General features: G+C 49.8%; 1 long non-coding RNA gene and 1 pseudogene across 1 annotated transcript in view; one reads left to right on the top strand and one right to left on the bottom strand.

Annotated features, from left to right (window-relative positions):
- LOC142045883 (tyrosine-protein kinase STYK1-like) overlaps window positions 1–16,961 on the top strand; it is a 51,299-nt pseudogene extending 34,338 nt beyond the window's left edge.
- LOC142045874 (uncharacterized) overlaps window positions 1–21,112 on the bottom strand; it is a 230,983-nt gene that overhangs the window by 110,824 nt on the left and 99,047 nt on the right. The window lies entirely within an intron of this gene.

Below are 21,112 nucleotides of genomic sequence, written 5' to 3'. Positions count from 1 at the left end.
TGAAGCAGACAGGGTCTCAAACCTTTATTTCTGTCTTTAAACTGGCTGCAGGCAGAGCGACATTGACAACTGATCATCAGTTCAAAGCGACTCCCCAAATCCTAATTCTCGACCTGTACAGTGTTTGCAAACCACATGTTGCAAGTATTCAGAATTGAGCAGTCTTATTGGACACACAGGTATCACACTAGGATTCCACTCCTGGACTGGATAAATGTAACTCCAGGGCCACCCAGAGGATTCAGGGGGCCTGGGGTCTTCAGCAGTTGGGGCCCCCACTTCAGCGGCAATTCGGTGGGGGGGACCCTTCCGCTCTGGGACCCGCTGCCGAAGTGCCCCAAAAGACCTGTGGCGGGGGCCCCCACAGCCAAATTGCCGCCAAAGACTTGGCACTTCAGCAGTGGGTCCCAGTGCGGAAGGACCCCCCACTGCCGAATTGTCACTGAAAACCTGGAGTGAAAGAAGCTCAGGGGGCCCGGGTCCCAGGAGAGTTTTCCGGGGCCCCCGGAGAGAGCAAAGGACCCCGCTCCAGGGCTCCCGAAAAACTCTCGGTTGTCATGGAGTCTGGGGGAGTCCAGCCCTGCACCCCTCTTCCTGGATCCCGCAGTGACTTTTAGCCAGCCAGTAAAACAGAAGGTTTATTGGACAACAGGAACATAGGTTACAGCAGAGCTTGCAGGCACAGTCAGGACCCCTCCATCGAGTCCTTCTGGGCTTTCAGGGTGCTTGGATCCTAGCTAGGATACCTTGAATTCCGCCCACACAGCCCCCAAAAAACTGAAAACTACCTCCCTCCTGCCAGCCCCCTCCTTTGTCTCCCTTCCCGGGCAAAAGTGTTGACCTTCCCCGACCTTACCTAGCTCAGGTTACAGGCTCCAGTATCGTCCATCCTCTAAAGTCCTCCCCTGCTCTCCCATTCCCCACACAGACAGCCCCTACTCCATCACAGGGGCCCCTGCGGGGCTCGGGGCAAATTGCCCCATTTGCCCTCCCGGGTGGCCCTGTGTAACTCTGTGGCAATGCTCGCAATTCTGATTCTGAATACAGACCTTCCACAAATTAGCACTAGACAATATCAGTGAAGGACATGTTAGATTAAGAACAGGCTAACAGAGAGATCCCAAAAGGCAGTTGTTCATGGGAAATAGTTATCAAATGGGGGGGATTTCTAGTGGGGTTCTGCAGGGATCAGTTCTAGGTCTGATGCTATTCAGTAATTTCATCGATGATCTCGAAGTAAATATAAAATGTGTGAATGACAATCTTTTTATCAGCAAAGATCAACGGAGGGGTAAATAAAGATAACAGGGCAGCCACACAGAGTGCTCTGGATCACTCGGTAGGCTGGGCCCATTCATACAAAATATGTTTTAGTACAACCAAATGCCAAATTATACATCTAGGGCCAAGGGATGCAGGCCAGACCAACAGAATCGGGGACTGTATCCTGGAAAGCAGGGACTCGGAAAGGATTTAGAGGGCAGAGTGGACAAACAACCGAACATAAGGTCCTGGTGCAACATTGTGCCAAAACAGGCTAATGGGATCTTGGCAGGGAGTAAGAGTAGGGAAGTGATTTTACCACTATGGATGGCATTGATGAGACTGATGGTGGAATACTGTGCCCAGTTCTGGAGTCCACAATTTAAAAAGGATATTGGTGAAACTGGAGAGGGCGCAGAGAAGGGCTGCACAAATGATTCCAGGGATGGAGAAAATTCCTTACAGTGAGAGACTTAAGGAGCTCGATCTGTTTAGCTTCTCAGAAAGGTCAAGGGGTGATTTGATTATAGGATATATGTATTTATGGGGAGAAATACCAGGGATTGGTACTAAAGGGTACTTTGATCTAGCAAGCACAAGCAGAACAAGAATCAATGGCGGGAAGTTAAAACCAGACAAATTCAAATGAGAACGAAGGCACAAATGTTTAACAGTGATTGACCACTGGAACCAATGACCAAGGGAAGTGGTGGATTTTCCATCTTTTGGTGTCTTCAGATCATGACTGGATGCCTTTCTATAAGATCTGCTTTAGTAAAACACAAGTTATTGGGCTCAATACAGGATTAACGGTCTTCTCTGGCCTATTGGAGAGGAAGTCAGACTGGATGACCAAATGGTCCCTTTTGGTTTAACAAAATCTGTAGCCCACGAAAGCTTATGCTCAAATAAATGTGTTGGTCTCTAAGGTGCCACAAGCACTCCTGTTCTTTTTGCGGATACAGACTAACAGGGCTGCTACTCTGAAACAAAATCTATGAATGAATCTATGAAAATATTCTGCAATATTTGCTTTAAATTCCCTGTCCTTGCCAGGAAGACATCCTCTGGCTATTAGCTAACCCTGGAAAGCTAATACAAAGGGAGCATGAACCCGGGCAAAGAGAATTTTCAAACCAATTCAAATGGCTGTCCCCAAGGAATGTTTAGCACTGTCTGACCGGCACGTGAAACCTTAAATCAGAGTGAATAAATGAAGACTCGGCACAGTGCTTCTGAAAGGTTGCCGACCCTTGACCTAGACCATCCCTGACATGTGCTTGTCCAACCTGTTCTTGAAAAGCTCCAATGATGGGGATTCCACAGCCTCCCTTGGAAGCCTGTTCCACAGCTTACCCATCCTTATAGTAAAAGTTTTCCCTAATATCTGACCTAAGTCCCCCTTTTTGCAGATTAAGCCCATTGCTTCTTGTCCTGCCTTCAGTGGACATGGAGAACAACAGATCACCGTCCTCTTTATAAACAGCCCTTACCATATTTGAAGGCTATTATCAGTTGCTTCCCCCCTTCCCCAGTCTTCTTTTCTCCAGACTAAACATACCAAGTGTTTTTGATCAAATAAAGGTACACTGGAAAGTAATCCCTGTGAGGGTTTTGTCACTAATGAAGTGCAGTGCTATGAGAGATAAGCCAGCCCGAGATAGCACTGAGTAAAGGATTTGTGGTGATGGAGTTTTATCAGCCATATTTCACTAGCTCAAGCAGGTTGCCTTTGGTGGGTAGTTTACTGGCAAAGTTCAACTGAGCTTAGTGCTTGCCTTGCTCAAAAGCCATTCTAGAGCAATGAGTCACTGGATATGGACTGAGTGGGGATTTCAAATAATTGTGACCTAAAGTGTCTTGACTGCTGTGCAACGAGTGGAGAGGTTTGATCAGGAAACCTTTAGCACAGAGGAGACTGAAGTTAGATGCAGCTAGGCTCCTCGGGAGGACTTGCTGAGCGATCCTGGAGACAGTGGGGAGGTGGGGTAGTGTAAATAGACCTACTTGCCAGCTTTCCTGCACTCTAGCCATGGCATATTGACTGTGTCTGCACCAGACTTTGGGGCCATCTCCCTTCATTGCAGCTTCACAAGGAGTAAACGCAGCAAAGACACCAGCATTTGTAAAAAGAACAGGAGTCCTTGTGGCACCTTAGGGTATGTCTACACTACGGGATTATTCCAATTTTACAGAAACCGGTTTTGTAAAACAGATTGTATGAAGTTGAGTGCATGCGGCCACACTAAGCACATTAATTCGGTGGTGTGCGTCCATGTACTAGCGTCAATTTCTGAGCGTTGGACTGTGGGTAGCTATCCCATAGCTATCCCATAGTTCCCGCAGTCTCCCCCACCCATTGGAATGCTGGGTTGAGATCCCAGTGCCTGACGGGGCAAAAAACATTGCCACTGGTGCTTCTGGGTATAGCCTCACCCCTCCCTCCGTGAAAGGAGCAGCAGCCAACCGTTTTGCACCTTTTTTCCTGGGTGAACTGTGCAGATGCCATTCCATGGCAAGCATGGACCCTGCTGAGCTCAAGACAGCAAGCACGGACGTTTTAAAGACCTTGCGCATTCTCGTGCAGTCAATCCTGAACCGGGACCTGCAAAGCCAGGCGAGGAGGCGGGGGCTACGGCAGACGGGCGATGAGAGTGATGAGGACATGGATACAGAATTCTCTCAAACTGCAGGCCCTGGCGCGTTGGAGATCCTGCTAGTAATGGGGCAGGTTCTAGCCATTAAACGCTGATTTTAGGACTGGGAAACAAGCACAGACTGGTGGGACCGCATAGTGTTGCGGGTATGGGACGATTCCCAGTGGCTCCGAAACTTTCGCATGCATAAGGGCACTTTCATGGAACTTTGTGACTTGCTTTCCCCTGCCTTGAAGCGCCAGAATACAAATATGAGAGCAGCCCTCACAGCCGAGAAGCGAGTGGCAATAGCCCTTTGGAAGCTTGCAACACCAGACAGCTACCGGTCAGTCGGGAATCAATTTCGAGTGGGAAAATCTACTGTGGGGGCTGCTGTGATGCAAGTAGCCAAAGTAATCACTAAGCTGCTGCTACTAAAGGTTGAGACTCTGGGAAATGTGCAGGTCATAGTGGATGGCTTTGCTGCAATGGGATTCCTTAACTGTGGTGGGGCGATAGATGGAACCCATATCCCTATTTTGGTACCAGAGCACCAGGGCACCCGGTACATAAACCGCAAGGGGTACTTTTCAGTGGTGCTGCAAGCACTGGTGGATCACAAGGCACGTTTCACCAACATCCACGTGGGATGGCCAGGAAGGGTCATGATACGCTGCACATGCTCAGGAACACTACTCTGTTACAAGCTGCAGCAAGGGAATTACTTTCCAGACCAGAAATAACAGTTGGGGATGTTAGAAAATGCCTGTCGTTATCCTAGGGACCCAGCTACCCTTGATGCCATGGCTTATCAAGCATACATAGGCAGCCTGGACAGTGGTCAGGAGCTGTTCAACTACAGCAGGAGCAAGTGCAGAATGGTGGTAGAGAATGGGCATTTGGCTGTTTAAAGGTGCACTGGCGAACTTCTGACTCGTTCAGACCTCAGCCAAACCAATGTCACATTGTATTGCTGCTTGCTGTGTGTCCACAACCTGTGAGGAGAGGGGAGCCTTTATTGCGGTGGGAGCTGAGGCAATATCACCTGGCCGCTGATACGCACAACCAGACACAGGGCGATTAGAAGAGCACACGGGAGCGGTGCGCATTAGAGAACTGTGAAAACCAGTTTCATCACTGACGTTCACAGTGGACTGTGTTTTGTTTCTTCTTGATGAAACATCCCCCCTTGATTGACTCATTCCCTGTAAGCAGCCCACCTTCCTGCTTCGATCACAGCTTGCTTTCAAGGAAATAAGTCACTCTCGTTTAAAAATCATGTATTCTTTTATTACTTAATTATAAAAAGAGGGAGAGAATTGACAAGGTAGCCGGGTGGGTTGGGAGAAGAGTAGGAAGGAAAAGGCCACTAAAAAAATTTCATAATAATGAGAGCTTTTGGTTGGGCTGTCTACTGGGATGGAGTGGGCAGGTGCATGGAGCTACCCGAGTTCTATACTCGCTGGCGGGTGAGGAGGCTACGTAACATGGTAAGGGGGGAGAGTGGTTATACCTGGGCTGCAGCAGCCACTCTGTGATCCTGCTGCCGTCCGATGCTCCACCATATGCGGAGCATGTCAGTTTGATCACAGCAGCCCCCGCGTTATCCGCCACCGCTGATTCCTGCTGCCACCTCATCCGAGCATCTCCCCTCTCTGAGTGTCCTCTCATCTCGACCCCTCCATGTCTCCGTGGTCCCTCTGTCCTCACGGTCACTGGCATCTTTCCTGTACTTTGCTATCACGTCCTTCCATCATCAGATGAGCTCTTTCATTGCAGGTCATTTCCATGATTTCTGAAAACATTTTCTCTCACGTCTTTTTTTCCGCCGCCTTATCTGAGACACCTTTGGGATGGAGGAGGGAGGCTTGAAAATTTGCACCTGCATGAGGGAGGGAAAAAAAGGGAGAGAAGTATTAAAAAGATGACTTTTGAGAACAGTGGTCATACTCTTTCACGGTGAACAACATATTCACCTTACATAGCACATGTGTTTTCACTACAAGGTCGCATTTGCATCTTAATATTGAGTGCCTGCGGCTTTGGTGTACAGATCACAGATGCAGGTCCGAGCAGCGAATTGGCTTGCATGCGGCCATGTAAGCCATTGTCTTTCGTCTTCTGCAGCCTTCATCTATCCAGCGCCTTCTTGCCAAATAAGCAAGCAAAGTCTGTTGAGTGCTCCTTCTTTCCTGTTAACATGCAGCAGCAGAAACCACCCGTGGCTGGTATCATGGAAGATTCGCTAAACATCCCTTTTATCACACTTCAACCTCGCATGCGGTTGGCAGCAAAAGATCTCTGCTAGCCAAATGCGGAAAAGCTCAGCGTCAGTTGCGCCGCCCCCCTTGGCTACCGCAGGGAAGATTTCTTTAAGCCTCAGGCAAACAGCCGAGTAGGATGGCATCTCTGTCCCCTTAATAAATTCCTGAATTTCAACCATGAATGATATCACTCTCCTGAGATAACAAAGAGAGATAAAGAACGGATGTGCTTGAATGCAGCAATCACCGGACCAGACGCAGCTAGGCTTGTGCATAAGGATACCAGATTACTGCCTACATGCATGGCGTGGCAGTGTCCTACCATGGAGGACGGAATAAAGCAGCGCTGCAGAAAATTCTGCAAAGGCTTTTGGAGTACCTCCAGGAGAGCTTCATGGAGATGTCCCTGGAGGATTTCCGCTCCATCCCAACATGTAAACAACTTTTAATAACTGTACTGGCCGCAATGCATCCCAAGCTCAGGGAAATAATCATTAAAAAACGCTTGCTTAAAACATGTCTTATATTTACAACGTACACTCACCAGAGGTCCTCCATGGCTTCATGGTCTGGGCTAGTTGCTTCAGAGGGCTGAGAGGGTAATATTGTCACGGTGAGAAAAAGCTCCTGGCTGTTGGGGAGAACAGAGTGCTGTGTGCTTTCTGCAAGCTCATCCTCCTCTTCCTCCTCCTCATTCTCCCCGTCCGCAGATCTTCAGGCATGGCTAAGATTACCCCCACCATCGGAATCCACGGACAGAGGTGGGTAGTGATGGCGGATCCCCTAGAATTGCATGCAGCTCAGCAATGAAGCGGATTGTTTGGCCCTGCCCAGGACTTTCCATTTGCTTCTTGGTTTCCAGTAGGCTTGTCGAGCTCCTTAACTTTCCACACGGCACTGTACTGAGTCCCTGCTGTGGCCTCTCTGCATTTCAAATGTTTTTTCATTTCCGTCTTTGGAACTGAGTTCTGTTAGCAAGGATATCCCTCCCCATACAGTGATCAGATCCAGTACCCCATGCGGTCCATGCTGGAGCTCTTTCGATTCCAGGAGACTGCATTGTTACCTGTGCGTGGTGACCTCTGCATGGTCACCTGTGGCTGGTGAGTTCTCCATGCTGGCAAACAGGAAATGAAATTCAAAAGTTCGCAGGCTTTTCCTGTCTACCTGGCCAGTGCATCCGAGTTCAGATGGCTTCCAGAGCGGTCACAATGGTTCACGTGGGATAGCTCTGGAGCAATATCATCGAATTGCGGCCATACTAAGCCGAAACCGACATGGCAATACCGATTTCTGCGCTACTCCCCTGTCAGAAGGAGTACAGAATCGGTTTAAGAGCTTTAACTGAGATGAACGGATTTCATTGTGTGGACGGGTGCAGCGTAAAATTGGTTTAATGCTGCTAAATTCGGTATAAACGCTTAGTGTAGACCAGGCCTTAGAGACTAACAAATTTATTTGAGCATAAGCTTTTATGGGCTAAAACTCACTTCATTGGATGCATGCAGTGGAAAATATAGTAGGAAGGTATATATATATATATATATACACACACACACACAGAGAACATGAAACAATGGGTGTTACCATACACACTATAATGAGACTGATCTGTTAAGGTGAGGTATTACCAGTAGGAGAGAAAAAACAAAACAAAACACTTTTTGTAGTGGTAATCAAAATGGCCCATTTCCAGCAGTTGACAAGAAGGTGTGAGGAGCAGGAGGAAAAATAAACATGGGGAAAGAGTTTTATTTTGTGTAATGACCCATCCACTCCCAATCTTTATTCAAGCCTAATTTAATGGTGTCCAGTTTGCAAACTAATTCCAATTCAGCAGTCTCTCGGTGGAGTGACAGCATTTGTGTCACTGCACTGTTTAGACCTGCTCTGAGCAGCGTTAGGCACCCAGTGCTACAACATCGCGCCTCTGCCTATGCCAGCTCCATTGCTAGCAGCGAGGGTGTGACAGGGGAGACTTCCCTCAAAGGGGTCACACAGACAAAGCCTGTGCCACTGTAACTGTCCCTCCTCTCCGCCTGGGAGGCTGAAGGTTATTGAATAGAGTGCTCTGGAGAAGAAAGCCTTGGCAGAGAAGAGAGGATTAAAATGAAGGGACAAGGAACTGCTAGGAAAATGGAATCCAATTTGCGATGCATAGATTCTAAGGCCAGAAGGGACCACCGTGATCATCTAATCAAACCTCCTGTACAGCACCAGTGAGAGACCTGGCCCCAAATAATTCCCAGAGCAGATCTTCTAGAAACACATCCAATCTTGAGTTAAAAATGGATAGTGATGCAGAATCTACCCCGACCCTTGGTGAACTGTTCCAGTGGTTGATTACCTTCACTGTTAAAACGCTACACTTTATTTCTAGTCTGAATAAGAGTTATTGCGTTATCTAAAATAAGGGGACCTTCCAGGGCTAGGGGAAGCAGGGTGACCAAGAAGCCCATGGAGGGTTGATATATTTGTGTGTGGCTGGTAACAGCATCGTCCATTCTTACCAAGTGCTGTAAAAAGGCTTGAACTCATCACCATCCCTGTAACTACAGAAGCAAAGGCCAGGCTCTGGGGTGGGCTGTCTAGGTCAGGAGGCTTCACTGGAGAGAGGGTGAGCAAAGCTAAGGGGCTTTAATGGAGTGTCAATGGACCAGAGGTCCAGTTCCTGGTGGACTGGCACATCATGCAGCCTAATAGCATATAACTTGATCTGTAGCTTTTGAGAACGGGGCGTTTCTGGCACAACACCCAATGCAGAATGCATTCACTGTGCTTGAGAACATAAGAGTTTGGAGCCAGTCACACATGGGTCAGAATCCCCAGCCCCACACAGCAAAGTCTTGTGGACTCCTTCCTGGGAGGCAGAGCACGCTCCAGAGCTGGGGGAATAGTATTTGCTGAATGCAGCCTGGCACTGTCCAGAACCCATGGACTGTCAGCTAACCTAGTCGCTATTCAGAAATATTGGACAAAAAGCAGCAACCAGCAAAAGGCCAGAATATCCTGTGTGGATGCTGGAGCTTTGGAACCGGTCATGTGTTACAGTGGCAGCTGAGCTCAGGCCCCATTGTGCTGGGTGCTGCATAAACATATGGAAAGAGACAGTCACTGCCCTGAAATCTGAGTCTAAATGTAGAAGACAAAGGGCAGGCAGAGAAACAGAGAGGGGAAGTGACTGGCCCCAGGTCACTCAGCAGGCCAGTGGCAGGGCTGGGGATGAAAACTCAGGTCTTCTGAGGCCATGGCTATACTAGAGAGCTTACAGCTGCACTGCTGTAAGCTCACTAGTGTAGCCACTCTCAGCCAACGATATCCCAGCACTTGAACTCACTTACCTCAGACAGAAACTGGTGTTTGCAGAACAGTCACAATTTCCACCTCCCAATATCCATGCATCTCTCGTGCCTGCACTCAGTGATGCAGCAGGGTCAGGCCACTCAACCATCTTATCTAGGCAAAATAACAGAGCCCCTGACGCAGGATGTCTGGATTCCCTTTCAGGGGTAGGCCTCTTCAAGGGCCAGTGCCATCCATCTAGGCAGACACACGAATCCTGACAGGATGGAGGGATGCACAAGAGCACAGATGCGGTTAAGGAGCCATAGATACAAGGTGTGGAAGGAGGGAGGCTGTTGGAGTAAACTCAGGTTTTTAAATGCATGAGAGGAGCCATTTTGACTTTGTCTCACTCATGTTTTCTCCCCAGATGGTGGTTTGGGAAATGATCACACTAGGTAACTGCTTTCCTCTCCCTCATCTTTGTTGTTGTAACTGAATTGATCAATAACTGTTCAAGGAGAGATCCCATCACACCAGTGGCATGGCCGCATTTCCTCTCCACTGCACCGGCCATCTGCGAGAGAAGCAGCCCAGCTCTGGGAAGGTGGCCTGCGTCCAGTCCCTTAAATTTTGACAGTGATTTGTGTACAAATCACAGGGCCGACCAGGGCGGGGGCAAGTGGGGCAATTTGCCCCAGGCCCCGCAGGGGCCCCCACGAGAGTTTTTTGGGACCCCTGGAGCAGGGTCCTCCACTCGCTCTGGGGACCCCGGAAAACTGTCGCGGGGCCCGGGCCCCTGGAGCTTCTTCCACTTCGGGTCTTTAGCGGTAATTCAGTGGCAGGGGGGTCCTTCCACCTCGGGACCCACCACCGTGGGTCTTTGGGGCACTTCAGTGGCCGGTCCCCGAACGGAAGGAGTCCCTGCCGCTGAATTACGGCTGAAGCGGGGGCCCCCCTGCCGCCAAAGACCCCAGGCCCCCTGAATCCTCTGGGCGGCCCTGACAAATCAAACTGTCATGCCCCAAATGCCAAAACTGATTCCCTAAGATATTGCTTCAGAACATGTTTAGCACTTCTTTAGAGGATCCCAAAGCACCTTGCAAGGGAAGTGTCATTCCTAATTTAGAGATGGGAAAACCAAGAGACGGATGTGAAGTGCCTTGGAACAGTACCGAGACCCTGCATCTCCCCGCCCTGTGCCCTAACCAGTAGGCAGTACTGCCCTCCTGAAAAAATATTGGTTTGTAACCTTTGTGAATGTGATGATGCAATCAAACCTGCAGCACTCAGGCAGTGGGGAGTGTGGCCTGGGGTTAGAGCACATCACTAGGAGGGGTTTCTCCCTGGCTCTGCCTCTGACTTCACTAAACTGTCTGTGCCTCTGCTCCCTCTTGAAACGTCAGCAAGGGTCAACAGCTTAGAGGGGAGTGAGGTAAACACATCACTGCAGGAAGCATGTAAAAGTGACTAGTCTCTGCTCAGAATGGGTAGGGGGAAGGTTGATGACACAGCACTGTGTGAGGCAGGGGATTTCTGACTTGTCCTTTGTCACAGCCCAAAGGCACCCTGGGCCTCCAGCCCCCATGCTGCAGAGGGAGAGTTTGTAACACCTTGTAATCTGTGCCTCCCCACTCACAGGTGGAGGTGGCCTGAGCACATCTGAGGTTCTCTGGGGACCCAGGAGCAGTAGGGTCTGGACTAATTAATAGGTGTGATGGGCTTCAGGCCCTTCACCAATAGCTAGCCCCTGCCCTCCTCCAAGCAGGAGCACACAGAGCAGGTGTGCGAGCCTGCCTCCTTTATCCCTCCAGTTCAGCATGGAGCCTGCCAGCTGGAGGCTCAGCAGGAGCTGGACAGTGTGTTACTGAGTGCCATCAGCCTCACAAACTCAAGGCCATCCTCTCCCAAACAGCTTGTGAGCAGAGCCACAGATTAGACCATAGCCTATCCCTCATCCCCACCGCAGGGCAGCTCTGGCTGCCTGTGTACTTGCTAGATCTCTAGGTGCCAGCAGCCCAGCACATTTGGAGACCAGGGGCTTTCCCGACAGCTTCAATTCTTCCATTTTCATCCTCTCCCTCTTAGTTATACACCCTGGAACCACACACTAGCCTCTGTTTGCTCCCTTCACACACCTCTAGAAGCCCCCTTCTCCCCAACTTTTAGTTGAAGCTTAGCCAAGCAGGAAAGACTGAGACCAAGGGGCCACAAGGCATCCAAAAGGTGAAATACCCCTAGTCTCTGCAGTCTGCTTCCCGCAGCAGCCTCCAGGGCAACAGGCACATCAGAGACAAGCCAAAGCAGGAGAAGATAGCCAGGGTGTTCCTATACCAGCTAATCCCTGGCTGCCTGCCGCATCTCCTAGAAGCTGTTGTCGCCAGGAGGTGGGCAGCTCATGGGGCTCTTCTAATCTGTCCAAGCCAGCTCGCCATAACCCAGGACAGGGGGGCACCTTCCCTTCCCTTTGGTCCTCGGGCCAGCTAGCGACATGGTCCCTTTAATTCCTTAGCGGATTTGAGGTCTAAGCTGCTGATAGCTCCTTATTCTCCTTCCCCAGGTGCTCCCCCTTACCCGACCCTGCTGCCCTCTGAAATGTTATCCTGGCTACAGCAACAGCACCGCACGCAGAAGCCACAGCAGTGTGGTAACAATCTGTAAGTGACTTGTAACCCCCACAGAATAATCCAACCACAGCACCTTCTAACTGTGAGGCCTTAGCTATAACTGTGCTCCGGGCTGACCATTCAGCTCCATTACTAGCCACTCGGAACCTGCCCTGCTCAGTAAAGACCCAGGGTCTCTCCATGGTAAAACATAGATTGAATCCAATGGGGCAGAGTCCACCTGTAAAAGCACTAGGGGAAGGACCTGACTGGATAGTGGAAGGATAGCCTTGTGCTGGGCTGGGTTTGCAGCTGTGATTTTGGTCCCTTCCCGTCTCTGTGCCTCCTGTGTAAAATGGGCATCATAAGGCTGACCCACCCCAGGGGGGACTGTGAGCCGTAAGCTCCCCGATGCCTAAAGCCCCTGGAGATCTGTGGGTGGAAGGTGCTAGAGCGACACAAATGACATTAATAAAGCATTTGGTAGGGAGATGTGTCAAGATAGGGCTAAGGAGCTCTTGGATTTGCTCCTTCTACAGCCTGGGAGATGATGCGAGCTGCCATTCTCCTAAACTAGTGGGTGCATGGATGAATATGGGGGACGAGACCACTGCTGTCTCCCATGACCTGCAGCTCTATTCCTTCAATATCACACTCATGGTGATTAAAGGCAAAAAGGCATCCTTTAAAAATTGGCAGTCACATGCTACTGAGGAAAACAAAAAGGAGCATAAACTCTGGCAAGTCAAGTGTAAGAATATAATTAGGAAGGCCAAAAAAGAATTTGAAGAGCAACTAGCTAAAGACACAAAAACTAACAGCAAACAGTTTTTAAGTATAACAGAAGCAGGAAGCTGACAAACAATCAGAGGGGCCACTGGACAATGGAGGTGCTAAAGGGGCACTCAAGGAAGACAAGACCGTTACGGATGAATTTTAAACAAATTATTTGCATCTGTCTTCACTGCAGAGGATATGGGAGATATCCCCACGCCAGAGCCATTCTTTTTAGGGGACAAATCTTAGGTTCTATCCCAGACTGAGATGTCCGTAGAGGAGATTTGGGAACAAACTGATAAATTAAACAGTAATAGGTCACCAGGCCCAGATGGGATTCACCTGAGAGTTCTGAAGGAACTCAAATGTGAACTTGCAGAACTACTCACTGTGGCATGTAACCCATCACTTAAATCAGCATCTGTACCAGATGATTGGAGGGTAGCTAAAGTAATACTGATTTTTTAAAAATACTCCAGAGGTGATCCTGGCAATTACAGGCTGGTAAGCCTACTGTAATACCAGGCAAAATTGGTTGAAATTACAGTAAAGAACTAAATTATCAAACACATAAATGAACACAATATGTTGGGGAAAAGCCAACATGGCTTTTGTAAAGGGAAATCATGTCTCACCAATCTATTAGAATTCTCTGAGGGTGTCAACAAACAGGCGGACAGGGGTGATCCAGTGGATAGAGTGTACTTGGACTTTCAGAAAGCCTTTGACAAGGTCCCTCACCAAAGACTCAAACTAAGCAGCGAAGAATCCTGTGGCACCTTATAGACTAACAGACGTTTTGGAGCATGAGCTTCCGTGGGTGAATACCCGCTTCATCAGATGACATGCATCTGATGAAGTGGGTATTCACCCACAAAAGCTCATGCTCCAAAACGTCTGTTAGTCTATAAGGTGCCACAGGATTCTTTGCTGCTTTTACAGATCCAGACTAACACGGCTACCCCTCTGATACTTCAAACTAACTAGTCATGGGGAAAGAGGGAAAGTCCTCTCATGGATCAGTAACTGGTTAAAAGATAGGAAACAAAGGGTAGAAATAAATGGTCATTTTTCACAATGGAAAGAGGTAAACAGCCGGGTCCCCCAGTGATCTGTACCTGGACCTGTGCTGTACAACATATTCACAAATGATCTGGAAAAGTGGGTGAACTGTGAGGTGACAAAATTTGCAGACAATACAAAATTACTCAAGATAGTTAAGTCCAAAGCTGACTGCGAAAAGTTACAAAGGGATCTCACAAAACTGAGTGACTGGGCAACAAAATAGCAGATGAAATTCAATGTTAATAAATGCACAGTAACACACACTGGGAAAAACAATTTCAACTGTTCATACAAAATGATAGGATCTAAATTAGTTATCACCAAGAAAGAGATCATCCTGGATATTCTTTAAAAACATCTGCTCAATGTGCAGCAGTGTTAAAAAAGAGAACAGACTGTTAGCAACCATTAGGAAAGGAATAAATAATAAAACAGAAAGTATAATGCCACTATATAAAATACATGGTACTCCCACACCCTGAATACTGCGTGCAGTTCTGGCTGTGTCATCATAAAAAATATATTAGAATTGGAAAAGGTAGAGAGAAGGGCAACAAAAATGATTAGGGGTATGGAACAGCTTCCATATGAGGAGAGATTAAAAACACTGGGACTGTTCATCTTAGAAAAGAGATGACCGGGGGGGATATGATAGAGGGCTATAAAATCATGAATGATGTGAAGAAAGTGAAAAGTAAGTGTTATTTATCTCGTCACATAACAGAAGAACTAGGGGTCATCCAGAAAATTAATACTCAGTACTTCTTCCCATAGCGCACAGTCAACCTGTGGAACTCCTTGCCAGGGGACACTGTGAAGGCCAAAAGCATAACTGAATTTTAAAAAGAGCTAGATAAGCTCCTGGAGGATAGATCCATCAATGGCTAGCAGCCAAGATGGTCAGGGACACAACCCCATGCTCTAGGGGTCCCTAAACCTCCAGATGCCCACAACTGTGACTGGATGACAGGGGATGGATCGCTCAAAATTGCCCTATTCCGGTCATTCCCTCTGAAGCACCTGGCACTGGCCACTGTCAGAAGACAGGATGCCGGGCTAGATGGACAATTGGTCTGACCCAGTGAGACTGTTCCTACATGTGTCCTCCCACTTCTCATCCTAACCTCTTTACACTACTCTCAGGTCAGCCTGAGTTTGGTATATTTCACAACATGCAGGTTTCATGGCAACCATCCTTTTCCCTACATGGGGCTAAGTTGTGGCTAAGCTACCGTATGCGATTGGTCCAGCAATGCTTGAAACCGTTGGCCCCTAACCCGAAGCAGTGCCATGGCTTGATTGTTTTTAATGGACATTCTGTTAGCACGGCCCGTCCCACTCTCTCCAAGCTCTTTTAACAGCTCGGGAGCAAGGTGTCGCATTGTGTTGCATGCCTCCGTTTTCCCCTTGCTCATTATTTTGAAGCTGGTGCTAGACTGAGTGCTGAAGCCCTGAATCAAGCCCTGGGGCAGAAGCAGTACGAGCGTTCCCAGGCTGCCCTCATCTGGAGGGACCACTCCCAAGTGTGAGAACGGGACTTGCTCTCTTTGGCTCCTTCTGCACTGACACTGCAGATATGGGCCCCATTCTGGTGGTGGTTTCTGGGATGGGGGCACATGCTCACTGGGAACTGAGACTCAACCCATTTCATGCCGGGGTGCAACTTCCCACCTCAGCAGGGTTTGAACTGGCCACCTGCAGCTTATGAGAGACACTTGGCATCTTGTCTCCTGCACCCCCCTCACTTCTCTCATCTGTGGTTGTGACGGCCACAGGTAACAGTGTATAATCAGGGCTATGGATAATCAGGGAGGCAACAACAGAGCTAGGATGGAAGTGACCTAGTGAAACTCTGGTTTCTACCTCCCAAGCTGCCATAGCCCTCATCTAAAAGTCAAATTGTCCTCTCCCTCTCCCCCTACTGCACTGCCCCCACCTCACTGCTTTCACTGACAAAATCACAACTGAGGTTGCTAAGGGAACAGCTGCCATGTTATATCCAGGAAGTGCCAAACACCTGCTACTTGGCAGAGGCTGAGTTTATACTGGGTGGCGGGGCCTGGACAGTTGACCAGACCGATTTTCCAGAGGCTGACACACAAGGCAGAAGAGTTAGCCCCAGGCACAGCCATTGATTGAGAAGCCCAGCCCCATGCTGTGTACTGGCGGAGATCTAACCTGGGGAGGGAAAAGGAGAAGACAGCTTTCAATGCCAGCCATGGCTTGTGGGTGTTTGGTAAGTCAGAAGGTTGCTCCTTCACTCGCTCTCACCACTGTCTCCCTCTTACCTTCTCCCAGACCAAGTGAGAGCCATCAGTGCTCTCAAGAGCTGTTGGCACTCAACAGAACAAAATCCCCCACTTGCCAGTAATGAGGAAGTGCCCTACCTGCAAGCAAGGGGAGGGATCACTGGGTCGAATGCACTGTTCTCCAGCTTCTTTAAACCACCATCCCTGAAAATAATCATAAATACAGTTTAGGGCACCATTGCCCAAAGGCCTCCCAGCTACTATCTGCTTTCCTGAACCAAACTGAATCCAAAAGGCAACATGACCTGCCAAGTGCCCTGAATCCATCTGAACACAGATCAGTCACCCCCCCATGTGGAATTTAACTTGTACCTTTAAACCTCCAAGGTCTCTGCTGGCTACAGAGACTGGCAGCCAATTTAAGTACGCAAGAGTTAAGCTATTACCTCTACGTGGTGAGTTCAATGCAGAGACATATGCCATGAGACTTTGCTTCTTTCTTGGTTTGTTCTCTTGACTTCAAGCAAAGCTTGTGCATAAATATGACTTGTATCTGTTACTAACAACAGGTATCGTATCATGAGGAGTTGCTGGCAGTGGAAAGGTTCTAAGAGGCCTACATTTTCACAGCTGATCAACCAGCTGGACTCTCACATGCCCCATGCAAATAGGGCACAGCCACTTAATGCCACTGAGAGGCTGGTCCTCAGTGACTACCAACGCATTGCTGGGGTCTCTCCTGGGGAAGTCCCCTTGGAACTCTGTCTCTCTGATCCTTGTTTAAAGCACAACATGGACAACAACAGTACACCCCTGTGAAACAGCCCAGCAGGGAAGTAGAGAGAAGGTGACTGCAGCAAAGTTTATATTTCCATGTTTATTATTTTTAAAATGTGTGAGGAGAAGTTGGCGCCTATGGTTGGCGCTTGGGGCGGGAGCAGCGCACAGAGACCCCCTGGCTGTGCCTCCTTTTAGGAGCTGCTGCCAGACATATCACCACTTCCGGAAGCATCATGGAGCCAGGGAAAGTAGGGAGTCTGCCTTAGCCCTGCTGGGCCGCCGGAGTTTTAGCGACCTAAAATCTCCCAGACTGGCTTCAGTAACCTCCAGGAGATCAAACCCGATTCCCGGAGACTCCTGGCCAAACTGGGAGGGTTGGCAACCCTAGCAAACAAGAAAGTGATCTTGGTATTAACCAGGAAGTGGACAGAACACACAAAAAATAAACATTTTGTATCCCTCTCCTATGCTAAAGCATCTGGGTCACTGTCCAACACAGAGGTGAGCAAATTACAGCTCACGGGCCACATCCGGCCCGTGGGGATGTTCTGCCCGGCCCCTGAGCTCCTGGCCGGCCCCGGTCCCACCCCTGTTGTTCCCCCTCCCCCACAGCCTCAGCTCCCCATGCTGGCAGCACGGTGGCATAGCTGGCTCCGGCTGGGCGGGGCAGCTCAGGGGCAGATTTACCAGTGAACACAGGGTGGCCTGGCACAGGGCCCCCCAACAACAGGGGGCCCCAGGGCTGGGCACTCAGGCGGATCAGCACCAGTGCACGCCCTGCGGAGGGAAAGGGCTGCATTGCAGGGGCAGGGGAGCAGGTGAGTGGTGGGAACAGGGGGAAGGCAGCTGGAGGATTCAGGAGGATCACCGGGCGGCCGCGCAGCCAGCCGGAGAGAAGTGGCGCTTTGAAGGGGAAACCGCTGCTTCTCTCCGGCTGCGTGGCTCCCCTTGCTCCTCCTGAGTCCTCCGCCCGTTTTTGCAGGGCCACATTCCGAAAGGGGCTGAGGGGGGGTGGATAGGAGGTGGGGTCCCAAGGGGGCGGTTAGGGGCAGGGGGTCCTGGGAGGGGGCAGTCAGGGGACAGGGAGCAGAGGGGGGTGAATAGGGGGTGGAGTCCTGGGGGGCGGTTAGGGTCAGGGATCCCAGGTGGGGGCAGTCAGGAGACAAGTAGCAGGGGGGTTGGATGGGTCAGAGGTTCTGAGGGGGCAGTCAGGGGGTGGAAAATGGGAGGGGGCGGATAGGGGATGGGGGGGCAGGCTGTTTGGGGAGGCACAGCCTTCCCTACCCAGCCCTCCATATCGTTTCGCAATCCCAATGTGGCCTTCAGGCCAAAAGTTTGCTCACCCTGGTCCAACAGGAAAAACACATCTTAATAACAAATAAAATCCCACCCTCAAACTGCAAACCAGGGAGGAAGCTTGGTCTAGTGCTTAAAGCAGGAGCAGGGCTGCCCGCGTGGGGGGGGAAGTGGGGCAATTTGCCCCAGGCCCCGAGCCCCACAAGGGCCCTGCGAGCCCTGGCCCGGCGGCAGTCCAGGTCTTCATGGGGGCCCTTCAGTCGCTCCAGGTCTTTGGCGGCATTTCTGTGGCGGGAGGACCTTCAGTGCTGCCAAAGACACGGAGCAACTGAAGGGCCCCCCACCGTCAAAATGCCGCCCAAGACCCGTACTGCCGCTGGGTGAGTACAAGCGCCGCAGCTCCCCCACTTTGCCCCAGGCCCCCTGAATCCTCTGGGGGGCCCTGAGCAGGAGAGTGCGTGCCAGGATTTTTAGGTCCAGCTCTGCCACTAACTAGCCACAATCTTGGGCACCTTCATAAGAGGCAAGTGATATTTAGTGCCTAACTTGAGACATAAATGGTTTGATTTGCTGCTGAATACCAGCAGCTCCAGCCAGAGTCAATGGAAGCAACTCTGAAAAATCAAAGCCAAAGTGACTCAGGTTGGGTCCACCAAAGCAGTGGCCCCATCTGAAAATGCAGGCCTGATGCTATGTATCAGTTTCCTCAGCAACACGTACCCCTTTCAAAGGCACTGAGGCAGAGCTAGTTGCTTGATAATGCTTTGAGATCTTCACATGAGAAGGGCAAAGTATTGGAGTTTTAAAAACAAACAAGACCTCCCAACTTGAAAGGCAGGGGAAGGAAGAGATTGGGAGGGAAGGGAATTAATGCAGAGCAGTGGCTTTTCTACACATGACCAGCTTTATGCTTTGTCTTGGAAGGCCAAGCCATGATCAGTTGTGAAGGCCAAAAGTATAAGTGGGTTCAAAAAAGAATTAGAGAAGTTCATGGAGAATAAGTCCATCAATGGCTATTAGCCAAGATGGGCAGGGATGCAATCCCATGCCCTGGGTATCCTTAAGCCTCTGATTGCCAGAAGTTGGGCCTGAAAGACAAGAGGATGGATCCCTCGATAATTGCCCTGCTCTGTTGACTCCCTTTGAAGTACCTGGCACTGGCCACTGTCGGCAGACAGGATACTGGGATAGATGGACCATTGGTCTGACGCAGTGTGGCTGTTCTTATTTAAAAATTAGTAAGAAGATGTCATGTTTATTTAGGCATCCAATTTTCTCCTCCGGGTAGCTCTTCCGAAACTTGATTTCATTTGCAGAAGGGATTAGTAGCCAGGGAAAGGGAAGACCAGGAACCATTGAGCTCAGTGTAGTTTTGTTTCTGTTATACCATCCAGGTGTTTATGTGCTGGAATCTCTTCACCATACAGAGTGGTAGCGCACCACACTGTTCAGCCTATAAAGACATATGTGATAAGAAGACTCACGTGTGTGAAGGCTTATGGGCCAAAAACTTCAGGAGCTGAATTGAGCCAAGTCTCCCTCCCAGATAGTCTTGTTATGCTGGAAAGCATTAATGGTGGCCATCAAGCAGGTCTTTGATCTATAGCCAATTGCAGGCCTAGTTAAAGCCAATGGGTGTGCCAAGCACTCTGCTTTCATTCTAAATTAAGTCCCTTTACATAGTGATAGCTGGAAACAAAAGATGCGACTGTCCAAGGCACTGGCTGCAAGGCAAGGCCTGGTCAGAAGCTAAACCATGTGGTTGTGAGGTTCAGTCACTGCAAACACAGAGCCTAAGAAATGGTTTAGCAAGCTGTGTGTGTGTTAAAAGCAGAGAAAACAAGCGAAGCGAAGCAGTCGTGTGAGTGATGAACATATGTGGCCCTGAGAGGGAGCAGAGACAGAGCTCCTTGGGGGCAGGACTGATGGAAAGGGCAGACTTGGAAACTGTGAGCTAGAAACTACTTCCTGTTGTTTATTCCTACCGAGTTGAGGGGAAAAGATCTTTGCAGATATTCTTTCTAAATAAACAGGATTCACCAAAGATATATCTGACTTGTGTCACTGATTTTTCCTTCTAATAAAAACAATGCAGAAAGGCAATGAATGCCTCTGCACAGGGCTGCAGAACACCTGGTGGGTTTTGGGCGGAGATCACCAGCACCGCTAATGTGGAGAAGGGAGCAGGAATATGAGACAGATGCTTTAGAATCATAGAATATCAGGGTGGGAAGGGGCCTCAGGAGGTCATCTAGTCCAACCACCTGGTCAAAGCAGGACCAATCCCCAGAAAGATTTTTGCCCCAGATCCCTACAATGGCTCCCTCAACGACAACTCACAACCCTGGGTTTAGCAGGCCAATGCTCAAACCATTGAGCTATCCCTCCCCTTTCTTAGGCATGCATGATGCAGGAAGGTTAAACCTCCTCCCTCCGCCAGGGGAAATCTGAGCTTGACTGGGGCAGCAAGGACACAGACAGCAAAGGGCTCTCAAGCCAGGCTGCCACAGACTGGCAACCTGATACTGCCTGACACCAGTGCCCATGCCTGTGGCACCTGCACCCAGTCCCCACAAACCTGTGCCATGGGGTCAGAGATGGGGAGGCCAAAGGGGCATTGACCCTCACTTTGAGAAACTGAACTTGGCAGGGTTGGAGGGAGCCAAGTCCTGGGGCCCCCTTGGCCCCGTCTGGATCTGGGTGGTGTAACAGCTGGTGTGATGGGGAGTCAGTGACCTGCTGTACAGGGTCCCAGCACCACTCAAATCTGCCCATTTTGGTGGTTTGGCCTCCGCCTCCTTTGCAAGTGTTCTGGTGCCCTGACCTGTGCCTACGGACACCACCCCCATAGCCTGCCCCCCACGGGCACCACCCTCCATAGCCCCCCCCCACGA

This window comes from Chelonoidis abingdonii, chromosome 23, assembly GCF_003597395.2.
Source record: "Chelonoidis abingdonii isolate Lonesome George chromosome 23, CheloAbing_2.0, whole genome shotgun sequence".
Lineage (NCBI taxonomy): Eukaryota > Metazoa > Chordata > Testudines > Testudinidae > Chelonoidis > Chelonoidis abingdonii.
This window is presented reverse-complemented; position numbering and strand designations above follow the sequence as displayed.